General features: G+C 36.8%; 1 protein-coding gene across 4 annotated transcripts in view; it reads left to right on the plus strand.

Annotated features, from left to right (window-relative positions):
• LOC120623211 (focal adhesion kinase 1) overlaps positions 1 to 14,492 on the plus strand; it is a 195,264-nt gene that overhangs the window by 119,938 nt on the left and 60,834 nt on the right. For 3 of the 4 annotated variants that reach the window (XM_039900867.1, XM_039893096.1, XM_039908288.1), the window contains exon 1: positions 10,487 to 10,605. The exons of the other annotated variant lie outside the window; for it this stretch is intronic. The gene's annotated coding sequence lies outside the window, so the exon portion shown is untranslated. Of the gene's footprint in view, positions 1 to 10,486; positions 10,606 to 14,492 lie in introns of those variants that run through there. 4 annotated transcript variants of the gene reach the window in all.

Raw genomic sequence — 14,492 nt, forward strand, 5'->3', positions numbered from 1 at the left:
CGCGCACATCTCACTAAATACCTGGGTAATATTGCAAACTCACAAACTTTTTCCATTTTCCCCATTTTATGATAAACGTTAAGAGGTAAATTTATACATTTCAACTGCTAAATGGAGTAAAGTAACTAACCGCCTGGTCGAGAAATACTACCAAAGTGGAATGGTTTTTGATGCTTCAATATTAGTCGGGTACACGGTTTCTGTAAATTCTTAATTCTGTGGTCATAAGTATTTATTCGTATTAAATTCCTAAAATAATCATTAACTACAATTACATTGGGGCTAGGTGGCAATGTGTGTATTGTCGTAATATATTTACTTATTTAGTTACTTACTTAATTTAAAAACCAATGACAAGCGCCAGGTGCCTTTTAAAAGCTCATTAATATTTGAAATAATAATTACTGATAATATAATAATAAAGTTGAGTAGTATTTTTAGACATGAAAAAATTATATTAGATATATAAAAATTATGTTGTTGAAAAAATTATGGGATTTATTTTAAAATTTAGCCCACCTAAGTCCTTAGTCTCAGCTGTATAAGCTTCTCTGTTTATGATCGTTTGACAGAGGAGGCTTTTTTCCTATTCTAGGCATTCAGTTGGCAGATGATGACGATTTCAGAATTGTATTACTTTAATTTCGGTCCTCCAACAAAACCCCACAGACCTCGTTACCATACCAATATTCTTTCTCCATTCGTATAGAAATGGTTAATAGGTCAACACAAAACTCTCGCTCATTAAAGTAATACAATTTAAAATATTAAGATATTATACGCCGTAACATTTTGACGAAACAGATAAATTTCCATTTTAATATGGTAACCCTAACGTCACTTAATGTGCCTTCTTTAACCACGGATACATCATGTACATAATAAATTGTTATTGGAAAACACCCGGAATTAATTATTACTTTGTGCTATACAGTTTTATATATTTCCCTGGAACTCTGATTCAGTAATTTTCCTCATATTATGTTTTCAATTACAAAAGTCATTGTTTAGTTTAGCATTAATATTTGATAACCTTAAGTTCTTTAAGGTTACTGTTGCGAAACTCTAAGTCACCATCAAACAATGTACAACTTATTTGGTTCTCGATTGTCGACTGTTATCGACGATGACTAAGGACTATCGTACCGTAACGCTTTTGATTCAGTTTTATAAATTTAAAAAGCATAAAAAATTTTTTCGGAACCGAAAGGATTTGAACCTGCGGCTCTCTAGCAATCGCGGCCTGAGTGCTTTTTCCAATTAAGCTATGGCTCTCCTACCATCGATGCCGAAATTAGTATATGCCTTTTTACATCAGTCTTTAGCGACTGTAGCAACTGGCAACGTTGCAGTTTCGATGTACGTTTTTAAAGGTCCATATTACAATGAGACACGTTTGAAACAAGAGATGACACATTGCTTTTGATTTAGGTTGCCATACTACGTTGTCCCATGAGGAAGCTTTTGTGTTCTGTAGTTTACTATTGTTGATTTTGGGGCAGTTATTCGTGTCTATAAATATATATATATATAACTACAACTACACAGGCTCATACATGAGGGTTTGTGAACAAAAAGTGGACATAAAAAAGTGTGTGTGTGCAAGTCACATACGGTAGAAGTAAAACTTCTGAAAAGTCCCTGATTACAAAACTTATTGAAAAATGAACAGTCGCGTCATGTAAACTGTATATTTGTACTAAATCTTTCTAATACGCAGGCGCAAACACACGCATTAAACACACGTCCGAGAACGTCTAAAGTATTCTATCTCATTCTCTTGCCGACTGAATCCTATACATTTATGTGTTTGTATCTCTGTGGACTTATTTTTTCGTTTCATCGAGTTTCAAATCACTAAGATTCTTAAGAAGTTTCACTTTAAAAAGGTTGGGTGACAACTATCGGATACTTGTTGATGTATACCTAAGAGTCTCCTTAGATTTCGCATAGGTTAATCGCAATGCTTCAATGGACAGGCAACATACAAGTGTAAACTGTAACCGGCTGGTGATAAGAAAGCATTCTTTTCTTTTTGTGAACGCTTTAAACAAGGCGTGAAAACACTCTGCGGAGCCTTGTGTGGAGCTCTATGCTCCAGTGACTACCGTATGCGAGTACATTCACACAGATGCTTTGCTTTCTTTCGCGGATAAAATCGGCTGGAACTGTAGGAAGCGGCATCTAAGGGATTACAAAAACTCGTTCATAGTTTCTTCACGTTTCTGGCTATTGCCGACGGATTTTTGAATTTTGGTTTGTGACTGACGAGAAAAGGAGGGACCAGGAATCTGACCGACCAGCAAGGTTGAATTAGGACGTCTGAGGTACCTTTAGAATCCTTACGTCATCCCGATTCTACTTACATTGCACTTCAAGTTTCGGAGCTTATAAAACATCACAAGGCAACACGCAAAGTTCGAAGACTTTTGTCATCAGGCACTGGGGAATTTCAAACGAAGTGAAGCTTCCCGAACGCTGTCCGGCCAAGCCGATTTATCTTATTAAAAACAGAAAACATGTATTAAAATGATAAACATGTGGAAAGTTACTATGTATATCTCATATACTTCGTATCCCTTTTTATAAATTAGCAAGGAAAATACCAGTAATTTTCTAAATTTCACTTGGCACCGAAGTCGGTTAAATAGTGTGCATGCAAAGACGTCTTAATTGCCGCAAGCACTCTCTAACAGGCAGGCAACCTTTGATTAATAAAAAAATTAAGACTCGTAATTATTTTTGCACTTATCGAAGTGCTTTACAATCTATCTGAAAGCCATTAAATTAAAGATGAATATTTCCACAGTCAATTAATTAATCGAGTGACTTTCCGCTCCGGGAATACAAAAAAGTTACGTCTGACGTGAACTTTATTTACCTTACCCTATGTATGGTATAGGTACGTTTTAATAAATTTTAATTAATCGATTTGCGCTGTCTCTCGATATAGATGTCTCGCTAGATATTGATTATTTATAGGCCGGTCACGCCCTTTAGTATGCAAATTGCGGTTAATAGGTTTTGTAATCATCACGACTAGACCCAATATGGGAGTTATAGTGCAGTTTTATTTTAATTACTTAGTAATAGAACGATAGCTTAAATAGCGAGCGGTTATTTTAAGTATGAATATGCAGTGGTTAGGTAGTATTCCGCTTATTATTTATTTATCGAGAAAAATTACGTCGGGTTCTATCAGTCGGTCCGCCGCCACCGTGGAATGCAGCATCGTGTTCATAATTCTTAACATATAAATGGGTACCTCATGGGTAGAGCTTTAACCCACAACGCTTATTACATATGATTTGTCGGGATAGTAACGATTAATATAAAATTTTAGAGAACATGCTATAACTAACATGCTATAACTGACCGATTACATGCTCTCCACGACTCAGGAGTGGATATCTTGCGATCACTGCTGTCGAACTTCAGTTTTCTATACAATACCTAAACAGAAGTTACGTTTGACAGCAGGGATTGCAAGATTTACGCTTGTCGCAAGCCTGTAGCGAGATACGTAATAATCCTGCTGGGCTAGTGTTTGTTGTAGCAACGCTTTTTGTCACAGAGTTCGTCCGGGGAAGTCCTATGGCCATGGTTATTTCTGCCGCAAAGCAGAATTTTTCCAATGCTGTGTTACCAATGCTGTGCGTGAAGAGCGCCTTGCTTGTCAGTGTTACTACATTCGCATGAAACTTAACATCTACGCCTCAGGTTTATGGACAAAGGGCGACACTTTGTAGGCGTGTTCCTTGTGTGCCCTGCAAAGTTTTGCTCTATTTATAGGTGATGGTTTATCAATTAACGTATTGGCCATCTGATTGGTTTGTCAATAATTACTATTTTAAAAAAAACGTGTGTACTTATGTACACGCGTTAGATTTTATACTTAGGCGTAGCAAGATGAAAATCTTTACAAAAATTTTATCGTTCGCCTTATTCTGCGTTTGTAGTAAAAACGACACTAGCAATAGAAAAAAGGTATTTTATACATTGAAAATTTTATTATAACGCATGATCTAGTTATCTCATTATCGGACAACCAAGTTTCAGTGACCATTTAAATTTAAGATTTATGTACAATTTAACTCTAACTCTAACTTCAGGGTGTCGTTTTTTTGTGACGGTGTGCGCGCGCATCGTAAAAATTTACTCTCATAATTTTTGCCTAATGCGCCAAAAGAAGTATAACTTCAAAAAATTATAAAAATGTTTTAGCAGAAAACAATAATCCACGGTTTACCTAACAACTTTTTGTCCGACTAGGGAAACGAATCAAAGACGTCGTAGAGGAACGAGCTAATCACTAAACAACGAGGCAGGCAATTATCTTTATAATAAGGAGAATGAAATAACTTTGTGGCCACGCAAATAGCCAAGAACTTTCAAGAAGGTACCTCTCGATTCCGAAAGCCGAAGTCCGTTCAATTGTTTCGCGAGTCTGCCAATACTTAAGTTCGAGATTTAAACAAACTAGCGGTTGACCGCGACTTTGAAGGCGTACATTTTTTCATTTCTCTCGTGATTAGGAGATTTATTTGTTGCTTTATCAGCCCAGCCCCATTGCATATTTCTATGATAAAAGTAGTCATCATAACTATTTGTCCTGACTGACTGAGAGCGCAAACGGTTGAACGGGGAAATTTTAAGAAGGTATTCTTTGAGCTTCCTAGAGGTGTACCTGCTAAGGAAGGATAATTTTTTAAATGGGAATAAAAGTATGTATGAAAGTATGCCATTATTTGACGGCCGATTCGCAATGGGCAGCGAATCTGCTTCTTGAGTCAAGACGGTTGGATTCCCACTATTTGAAATTGTTTGTGTGATGAAAAATGAATGTTTTCTAGTGTCCCAGACACTAGAAAACATTCTTTATTTGTATGCAATAAGTATTTATGTATATTATTCATAAAAATATTTATCTGTCATGTTAGATGGCGATGTGTGAATGGTCGTTGTAGGTACATTTATTTATTTATTCCAGGTTATATCAAAAACTTGGTATTTAGGCTATTGGTTAAATAATAAGAAACAAATGTTTCACGGTTTTCTTAATGCTACCCTCGTGTGAAATGCTTTGAAAACCCGATATTTAGCACATTCGTATTGTGACTTGACCTTAAGAATATTTTTTTTCATATATTCTAAACAAAGGGAGAAAGACTGAAGTATTTCGACTTTCTTTCTAGAATAGACTAACATTCTTCCTGTAGTTTGTCTTTATCTCACGGGTTATCAGAAATCCCACGTAGACGGAGTCGCAAGTACGAGTATAAGAAGTAAAGTTAATTTTCATTCCTCTTAAGATTAAAAAATAAGTCAACAAGTTCTTGGTAGACCGGACAAATATAAGGATAATAAATTTATTCAAACACACGCCGTGTTTGAATAAATAAGAGGGAATTGTTATGGATCTCCTTAAAGTTGAAAAAGAACCCTTGTGGTGCGCATTTGTTACGTATGCACTCGTCGGGAGAGCATTGCCATGCTTATAATAAAAAAAAAAAATATATAAACATTATGAAAATTAATTTTCTTCTGCCTGCTTCAATCCAATATATAAATTTATAAAAAAATGGTTGGCGATGGTTTTCCACTCAACATTAGACGGGCCATCTGCTTGGTCCGTGAATTGTTACTACAAAAAAAAGCTTAACTCTACTTTGTCAGTAACTCATATCTTAGTGACCGCTAACATCACGTCTTGTTTGGAACAGTTATTATTAATTCTTGTTCTACTTTATTAGTATAAACCTTGGGGGCTTATTCTCAAGTGAAACCTAACCAATAATTATTTTTTGTAAAATGATCAAGTTAGATACATAGTTGAAGCCACGATTTCATAACTATCGTTTTCCCCCATTTACCTACATCTCACGGTCCCCAATTGCTTTTTAATTGCCCCCGTTTAACTCGTCTTCGATCAGTAGAGATTAATATAGACCACTCTGGGTATAATCGAACTAGCCTAAAATTTGGTTAGGTTTGAACTCATGAACATCATGAACTTATTGCCGGACCACTACAGGAATTGGGTCTCCTCTCAAAATGAGAACGTAACGTAGTTCTGGCTGGCTAAGTGCTGATTGGTAGACTTCAAACACCTTGGAAAATTATAGATAACTCTCAGGAAACATCCTTTTTTCCTAGATATTTTCCTTCACCGTTAAAACAAGTGATATATTTAACGGTGCGTGCCGGGGACGCATTCTTCTTGTTTCAAATACATTATGGTATTAGTTCATTTCCTAAGACATATAAAACACGGATCCGCGTACATTGAACCCACCTAATTCTCACAGCCTTGCATATCTGTGATGCATTACATCATGCGCCAGATCGGTGCAGCGGCGCGGTGGTCCGTTTACGAGTTTACGCGATACCCAGCACTTGTCAGATCACTACTCACTCGTAACGCCGACAAGATTTACATAGATAGTCGATATACTGGTATTTGATTTAGCGTAATTGCATAACCATTAAAATGTATCGAGTCGCTGGGAGTCGCTGGTCATGAGCGGTACAAGACCGTGGAGTGTGGAAACCTTAAGGAGTCGTGGTAATAGAGCGTTTTGTGACAGAGCTCGTCCGGGGGACTACTACCGCCATGCTGATTTATACTGCCAAGGAGCATTTTATGTTCTGGTCTGAAGAGCGTGGTTGCCGTAGTCATTACAGGCACAATGAGGCTTCACCCTTACGCCTCAGGTTAATGGACACTGGGTTGCGCGTTTCAGGACAAGTTCCTTGCATGCCTTGCGAGGTGTTGCTCTGTTTATAAGCGATGATTTTCCTTTTTCGTCAGGTCGTCCGTTTTGCACTTTTGAAACGTCAAGTCAGTCTGGACTCTACCACAGGTGCGGAAGGCAGATTTTACCGAGAAGAGCCGACCAGAAACTCAGCAGATTGCTGTTTTTCATCATCATTTTACAGTGAAAAAATATATGTATAATAAATTTTCTACCTTGTCGTTAATTAATACTCATAAAAAAACCTATATGCCGCAGGGGCCTTTGACTGGAATCTCCCGACCTCCCTAGAACAGTTGTGGGAAGTTCCAGTTTGGAATTATCGATGTCAGTTTTTTTGCCTGGTATGGTCTCGTTAGAGGCTTCGGCCGTCGCTAGTTACCCTACCGACCATGTACGGCCAAGCGATGAAAAATTTCGGTGCGATGCCGCTTTGAAAACGACAAGGTGTATGTTTGGGTTTGTCATAGTCTGACTCGTCACTTACCATCAGGTAATATGGCAGGTATCCTGCTGTTCGCGGAGTATACCAAATTAAGCTTAATTTTCATAATATACTACGAAATTGGTCCTATTGGAACATATTTTTTTTCTCTTTGCACTATTGGTTGCGTCTTTCATTATTAAGTGAGGAACTCTAAAAATATCAGTGTGTGGCGCGGCATTAAGCTACTTTTAAGCCGATAATGGGTCAAGGCCGACCGTACATAAGCTTGCCGCTAATGGGCGATAAGAAGCAGTCAAACATTTCTCGATACATTGCAACAGGGCGCGTTAACGTTAACAGCAAAGATACGGATTCAGAGCGGTGCAATAAAATAGCAAATTTACTTAACGCCACTTAACGGCACTGTATTTACAATTATCGATATCGTATCCATAGCTGTGATAGCCCAGTGACTTCGAGCTCACTTTCGAGGGGCCAAGTTCAAATCCCAGCACGCTTCTCAGTTTTTTCTAAGTTATGTGCGTTTAAAGCAAGTAACGGTGGAAGAATACTTCGTGAGGAAATGTGCATGCCTAAGAGTTCTGCATACTTTTCTAAAAGGTGTGTAGAGTCCACCAATCCGCACTGAGCCAGCGTAGTGGACTGTGGCCCCTTGAGTCGGCCCCTCATTGTGGCAGGAGACTCGTGCCTGGTAGTGGACCGGTAATGGGTTGATATGATGATGATAAGGATCCATAGGTGTGTACTAATATTACAAAGCAAGGAAGTGTCTGTTTGTTTGTTACCTATGCTCGGCTCAAACACAGAACTCATCTTGATGTGTGCATACAATACAAGGTAGGTATAGAAGTAGTTGAGCTTTTGTGGCGGCTCGTCAGTGAAAGAACTACCGTCATGCTTATTTCTGCCTTCATGCCAAAGCATGTGTTACACATAACGGTGATAATCATGATACCACATGATAAAAAGATACAGATATGATGAGAGATGATGATGATGATAACTGAGAGTTACGTTAACGATGAAAGCTCTATATTTATATGTAATTGGTTCCATTCATTTCTATCATCATTTAATCGGTTCGCTCTCCTAATCGCGTTGACGTTTTCAATAACACGTTCCCCGTTCCAGCGGCAGCGGTCCCAATGAAAGGAGTGTACAGTGTAGTTTTATAACAGATAAAATTGTATGTATTGAACTAGTACGTAAATTTATTTAAAATTCTCTTTTATCCTCTATTCTTTAGGCTTGAGGATTTTAGAGGTATATTACAGTCCTAGTTACTCCTTGTGTATTTTTCTACACGACTCTGAAAATCATGTATGGCTAGGTTCAGCACAAACACTGCTCCAATCTTGATGGAATTTGGCACATATATTACATCCCGGGGAGTGAACAAGGGATTATTTTTATTCTAGAGAAGAATGTATCGTATTTATACGGGTGTCAGACCCGCGACATTAAAAAAATATGTTATATGTAACCTATATACGGCTACTAACCGATCGTGGCAACATTTTGCTGCATAGACACCAGCTTGCGCCCTGAAGGGTGTGACAATTATGTCTACCCATTATGTCGTCTATATCTATAGGAAAAATACGAATAACGGATAGAGAGTATTATCTCGTGGCACACTTGTTAACGGTACAAAGAATCCTTTTTCCCGAAAAAAAACGTTACCGCGTGATCAGGAATCCAGGTTGTAACGAAAAAAATTAGCCCAAAATTAACAACTTCAAAAAGAAAAAATTGTGCCATCACTACAGACCAGTTTCTTAATATTTATATCATAGAATTATGAATTTAAAAACCCGCGGTTCACCGCGGGTTTTTAACTGCAAAAAGGACTAGCGGCATTAGCTAGTCCATGATTAATCGCAATTTCTCCGGTATACCCTACTCTGCACGCGCTGTAAACTGGCTGTCTGTTTACATGACTCATGTTAGTAACTGCGCCCGTTTGTACAACGACCTCCGTTGCTGATTGTTCCGCATTGTCGTCGGTGTCCAATAAAAAGTTATAATACGCTTAAATAGCTACTCCATGAAGTATGCCTAACACTAGTTCAGCACAAATTTAATAAAATATATGGTGCTAGATATTCTATCTAGCTAAACATGTATATGATCTTCTTTTGGTGCAGGTTGGCCGTCAGAATTTGGCCTTATTCATCGTCTTGTCTGTGACCTGGCGATGTTCTTAATTTTTAAGTAATATTTGACGGACCAAGCATATAAACCACCTAATGGTTAGAAGAAAACTATCGCCCATAAACAGAGCAACACAAGGATAAGTCCTAGAAAGAGTCACCCCGTGTCCATTAACCTGAAGCGTAGGTGTTAAGCCTTATGTGATGTTGTGCAACCAAGACTTACTCTTGCGACCGTTGCTCTTCTTTCAGCAACTAGGTACCTATAGAGAGGATTAACAGTGATTATTCCTTTGATCATTTCCATTCAAACATGGATTGATCAGCGTAATGACATTGTATCGGAGCTTATTAAATTTTTATTTCAATTACTGAGATCTAGTCATGATTAAAAATATCCGTAAAAAGAATCAGCGTTACTGACATAGCTCAAGGGTAGCTGAAGCTGAAAGATTAAACTGTGAGGAACGTTCCACCACCACGAACCACGTAGTTCGGAGAACCGATGGACTGGTAAACTCAATATTGATAGACCACTTACCTATTGGAAACAGGACATAAAAAATGTCAACACAAGTTGTTCCCAAGGTGTAAGCTACTTTTGATCCAAAGTGCATGAAAATCAATTTAGCGGTTTAATCGTGCGTACTGGCAATCAATTATTTATTTCTAATCAATACGCATAATAAAAACGCTTGTTTATATGGAAATAAAGATTACGTAACGCATAATATAATACATGTTTAGAATTCTCACAATTTGTGTATGCTAATAGTTCAAACGCTTAAATATTTCGATCGTAAACTTTCGTAGCATTATTATCTCATACAGCGTGTGTTAATATGAGCTATAAATAAAACTGATTGCTTACAGCTGTTATGTGCCGTAAGTGCCATGTAGGCGCATCTGACATTTCACAAACCGCGTTGTTTTAACTGAATGGATACGAATCGGCCTTGACTTAAGTTTTATCATAACCGAATCTTTGCGAAACAGCAGTGGCACACCTGAAGATCATCTGTTAAGTGGTTGCTCTATCTCTTTCACACATATAGGTATTGTTGTTGATTAAAATGGAATGGCAGTTGAAAGGTGAATGATGCGTGGCTTTAGTCTCCGGTCAGTCTCGATGCGCGCACGCCGCCGTTCGCGCGGTTGCAACGCGTTATCCAATTCGAATTGAGTTGACGCGTTCCAAATTTGAAGTTTTTCGATGTTTAAAACTACGCTGCTGTATTGTGTTGCTAGTGTATGGTGTTTTTTCTTATTTTTAATTTTTTTCGTTACCAGTGATCGAAATATTATCATTTTATTTGAATACTTTGTGTTATATATAAGCACTGTTTCTCCTTCTTTTTGAAAATATTGTCAATTTAAGAAGACTCCTAAATTTAAAGATTGTGTAGATACCGACCGACACATTTACTTGCTTTTTACGATTGTATTTACCTTATGACCTATATATAACTCAAATAATGTTCTATTTTTTTTATGCTCTTACCAGCTGTTTCCTCCGCATGGATGACATGCAATAAATATAGTGACTAATATAAAACCTCCGGCGTCCGTTAAAAAAATCCAAATCAAAATCCGTCAAAATCAGTTATTTTTTTATTGCATAGTGTGTGCAGAACAAACATAAATGGTGACACCTAATTTGTAGTCTGAATATGTTCAAATAAATTCTTCAAAAATATAGTTTCGCGATTTTATATACACATACAAAGCCATAGCCTATAATCTCACTTAACAAATAGGCGGTCGAGCACAGATAATACTTTATATAACGGACTGCCAATAGTTTGTATACTAAGAGCAGCCCATCCCAATATGATAATCTACAAACAAACTCTTCAGCTTTATATACACATGTAGGTACACTTTTGTTATAGTTTTATAAAGGATTTAATACCCTTATAAAACTATAACTAATTTTAAAAATCGAGTGAATAAAAAAATTTCGGCGGCCGCTAATGAGATACTGTTTAAACCATACTTGAAATACTGAGTGGGCGAATTTTATACCAAGTGAGCAACTATAAAATTCATGACGATGAATGGACTGCTCCTAAAAAAAAAGGCAAGGTTATTCAAGATTTATAATCTACTTCACTACCTTTGCTGTCTTAGTATTTTTTGTAAGGATATCCAGCAATTACGATACCTTTAAAAAACAATCACTTACGCTTGTTTGGATACTTCCCGTTTTACAATAATGTAGATTCAATGAACAAATAACAGGAATTGTCTTTTGTGCACTAACTATGAATAGAACCTAATTAATTAATTATTCCATAATTCAAGGAACGTAATTGTAGAAGCTAGAATTATGAACAAGTGATAATAACCTTGCATTTGTTTATATTTCCTCATTATATCCACATTTAGTTATGAAACTAGTATGTAGGTATGTAGAAAAATCAAAAAAATAACTTGCATGCTATTTATTTATTACTTACACTTACTAGATGGAAATTTTAAATAACTATGAACACAAATAAATGAAAGACTACATTAAACATTATAAAAGACGTGATGTTATTATAATATACAATATTTTTTGGGTATTATTCTACTTTTAATAAAGGTCAAGTTTAATAAAATCCTATAAATAATCAAAAAAGTGAAAGCAAATATGCACATCGAAGTCAAGTTTTGTTTATGTAAACTCATTCTACGACATTTACAGTTTAATGATATCAAGTCATGTAATCACAATCACTTTAGGATTTTTGAAATCAGGACGACTTTGCCACTCGAGCATCTATCTCGGTAATACCCTATCGTACCTATGAATGGTTACATCAAACGTTCTTAAACACTGTACCAAATGTTTAATTAAATAAATATATCATTCAGTTACAATTTTAAAATGAAAACATGTCCAAAGGAAGCGAAACTTCCCAGCGTTGATTCTGAATTCCGAATAGCTCTCGACAACGGGACGATTGAACTGTTAGCCGAGACTTGGAAACGCTCCAACATTCAAAATTGGCCTGATAGTTTCATTGTATTCGTATAAAACAATAGCCTATTTATAAGTGAACCTAAACATCACACGGCAGCGGCTGTGAAAACCGGTTGAACTCGCCGAAAAGAAATTAAACGTTTCAAAAGCATCGTAAAAGTTAGTTAACTGAGACAGCTTTCGGATGCAGTTTTAGGAATTAGAGATACGCTACACTGAGGGAATTTTAAATTATGGAGTTTTACTTGTTACTTTACATGCCTGTTACAAAGGTTTTCGAAGCTAAGCTGTGTAAGTGCGAGCGATCTCATTTGTAGTTTTAAACAGGTCATTTGCTCCGCCTCTGTGCATATCGGATACACAATTGTCATCTTGAATTTTAAGGTACAAACCTTATACAGAATTCTGGGTCTCATAGGAGGCTCAGAGTCACTCAGGAAGCGATAGAGAGAGCTATGCTTGGAGTATCTCTACGTGATCAATTCAGAAATTAGGAGATCCGTAAAAAAACCGTTGTTACCAAAATAGTTCAACACGTCGCGAAGCGGAAATGACGATGAGCGGGGCGCATAGCAGATAGACGTTGGGCTCCCAAGGTGTACTTCGTACCGGTAAACGTAGCGTTGGTAGATCCCTGACGAAATGGACTGATGACATCAAGCAAATCGCAGGGAGCTGCTGGACCCAAGTTGAAAAAGACCGTGGTATTTGGTCCAGCAGTGGAAATTCATTGGTTGACATGATGATGGAAACACAATCACCGATCAAAGTCAATGTTAAACTCAGAACCCCTGCCCACTCAGGGCATCTTCAAGTTAAACAACCATTATTGCAGTTTACGAAATTCCATAATTTCTTATTGAAGGATAAATATTTCAATTTGATAAATCTTACTGTAAGTAGTCCGCCAATCAGCACTTGGCCAGCGTGATGTTCTACGGCTTAAACCCTGCTCATTCTGAAAGAAAATTTGTTCTCTGTAGTGGGCCATTAAAGGGTTCATAATGATGATGATGATTATAGTATATGGACAGATTAACGTGATTTCGGTGTCCCGTTTTTAAACTTGAAAACGTAGTCACACCCTGGTGTCCTCTACTCCTACCTCTACTAATTAATAAACTAAGCTCCTGAGCTTAGTTTATTAATTTCCAATAAAGTAAGAGAATGTACGTGAACGGTTGTAAAAACAGTGCAGAAGACGACCCAATGGGATATAGAAATTCCTGGCATAAACGTACGAGGATTCCCAAATCTAAATGAAATGCCTGCTGGATGATTCGCATGACTTCCTCCATATTAACTTGTGCTTAGCGAAATGACGAATAGGAACAAAATTTACTTTTATCCGTTATGTAATGTACCCAAGAACTTTATGATACGAACAATTAACACAGCAAAATAAAAAGTAATGATGTTAAGAAAATTACTTATACTTTTAATTATAGCAATAACTGTATAAATACTAGTTATTATTTTTAAAATATAGCTAATTTCACTGACGATTGAAATAGAATTCGGAGATGTCAATAAATTTACCCAAAGCTCCTACAAACCTCACAAAAATAGCGCTTAAAACGCTTTTTTTAGTTAATTTTACGCCATTGGTATAAACCAATAACAGTGATCTTAAACGTGGAAAAGAGCTATTGAACTACTTTTTTCAAGCACCAAGACTACAAAATACAACATTATCTTACAAGTCCAGTATTCAAAAACTCAGTCAACGAAACTAGATACGTATCTACTAATATATTCGTATAACGTACTAGCGTGACACCTCTGATTTGTTAAAGTAAATGGCTACTGTTTTTAACATGAATCTGCTGGAAAAAAAAAATATTCTGACTGAGTTCATACGTTTAAGTTTCCATAAGAGAATTCTTGTGAGGTCTTGTTTTAGAAAGCCTTTTTAATGTCTGAAAAAATAAAACAAACTAGTTCACATGTTTAACAGTTCAGATAAAAATTTTCACATGAAGCCTTTACTTGTGGAACTAATGTCCCCATTCAAGCTACAGGTTCAACCTTACGGTGTGATGTAAGAAATTACGACCATTTTATTACTACTATTATGACAACGGTCATAGGCAGTTATCCTAAACGTTACTAACAATACGTCCCGAGTACACGACCACATACGCGGTGCTGTAATAAAAGCTTAAAGA

The sequence above is a fragment of the Pararge aegeria genome, chromosome 1, assembly GCF_905163445.1.
Source record: "Pararge aegeria chromosome 1, ilParAegt1.1, whole genome shotgun sequence".
Classification (NCBI taxonomy): domain Eukaryota; kingdom Metazoa; phylum Arthropoda; class Insecta; order Lepidoptera; family Nymphalidae; genus Pararge; species Pararge aegeria.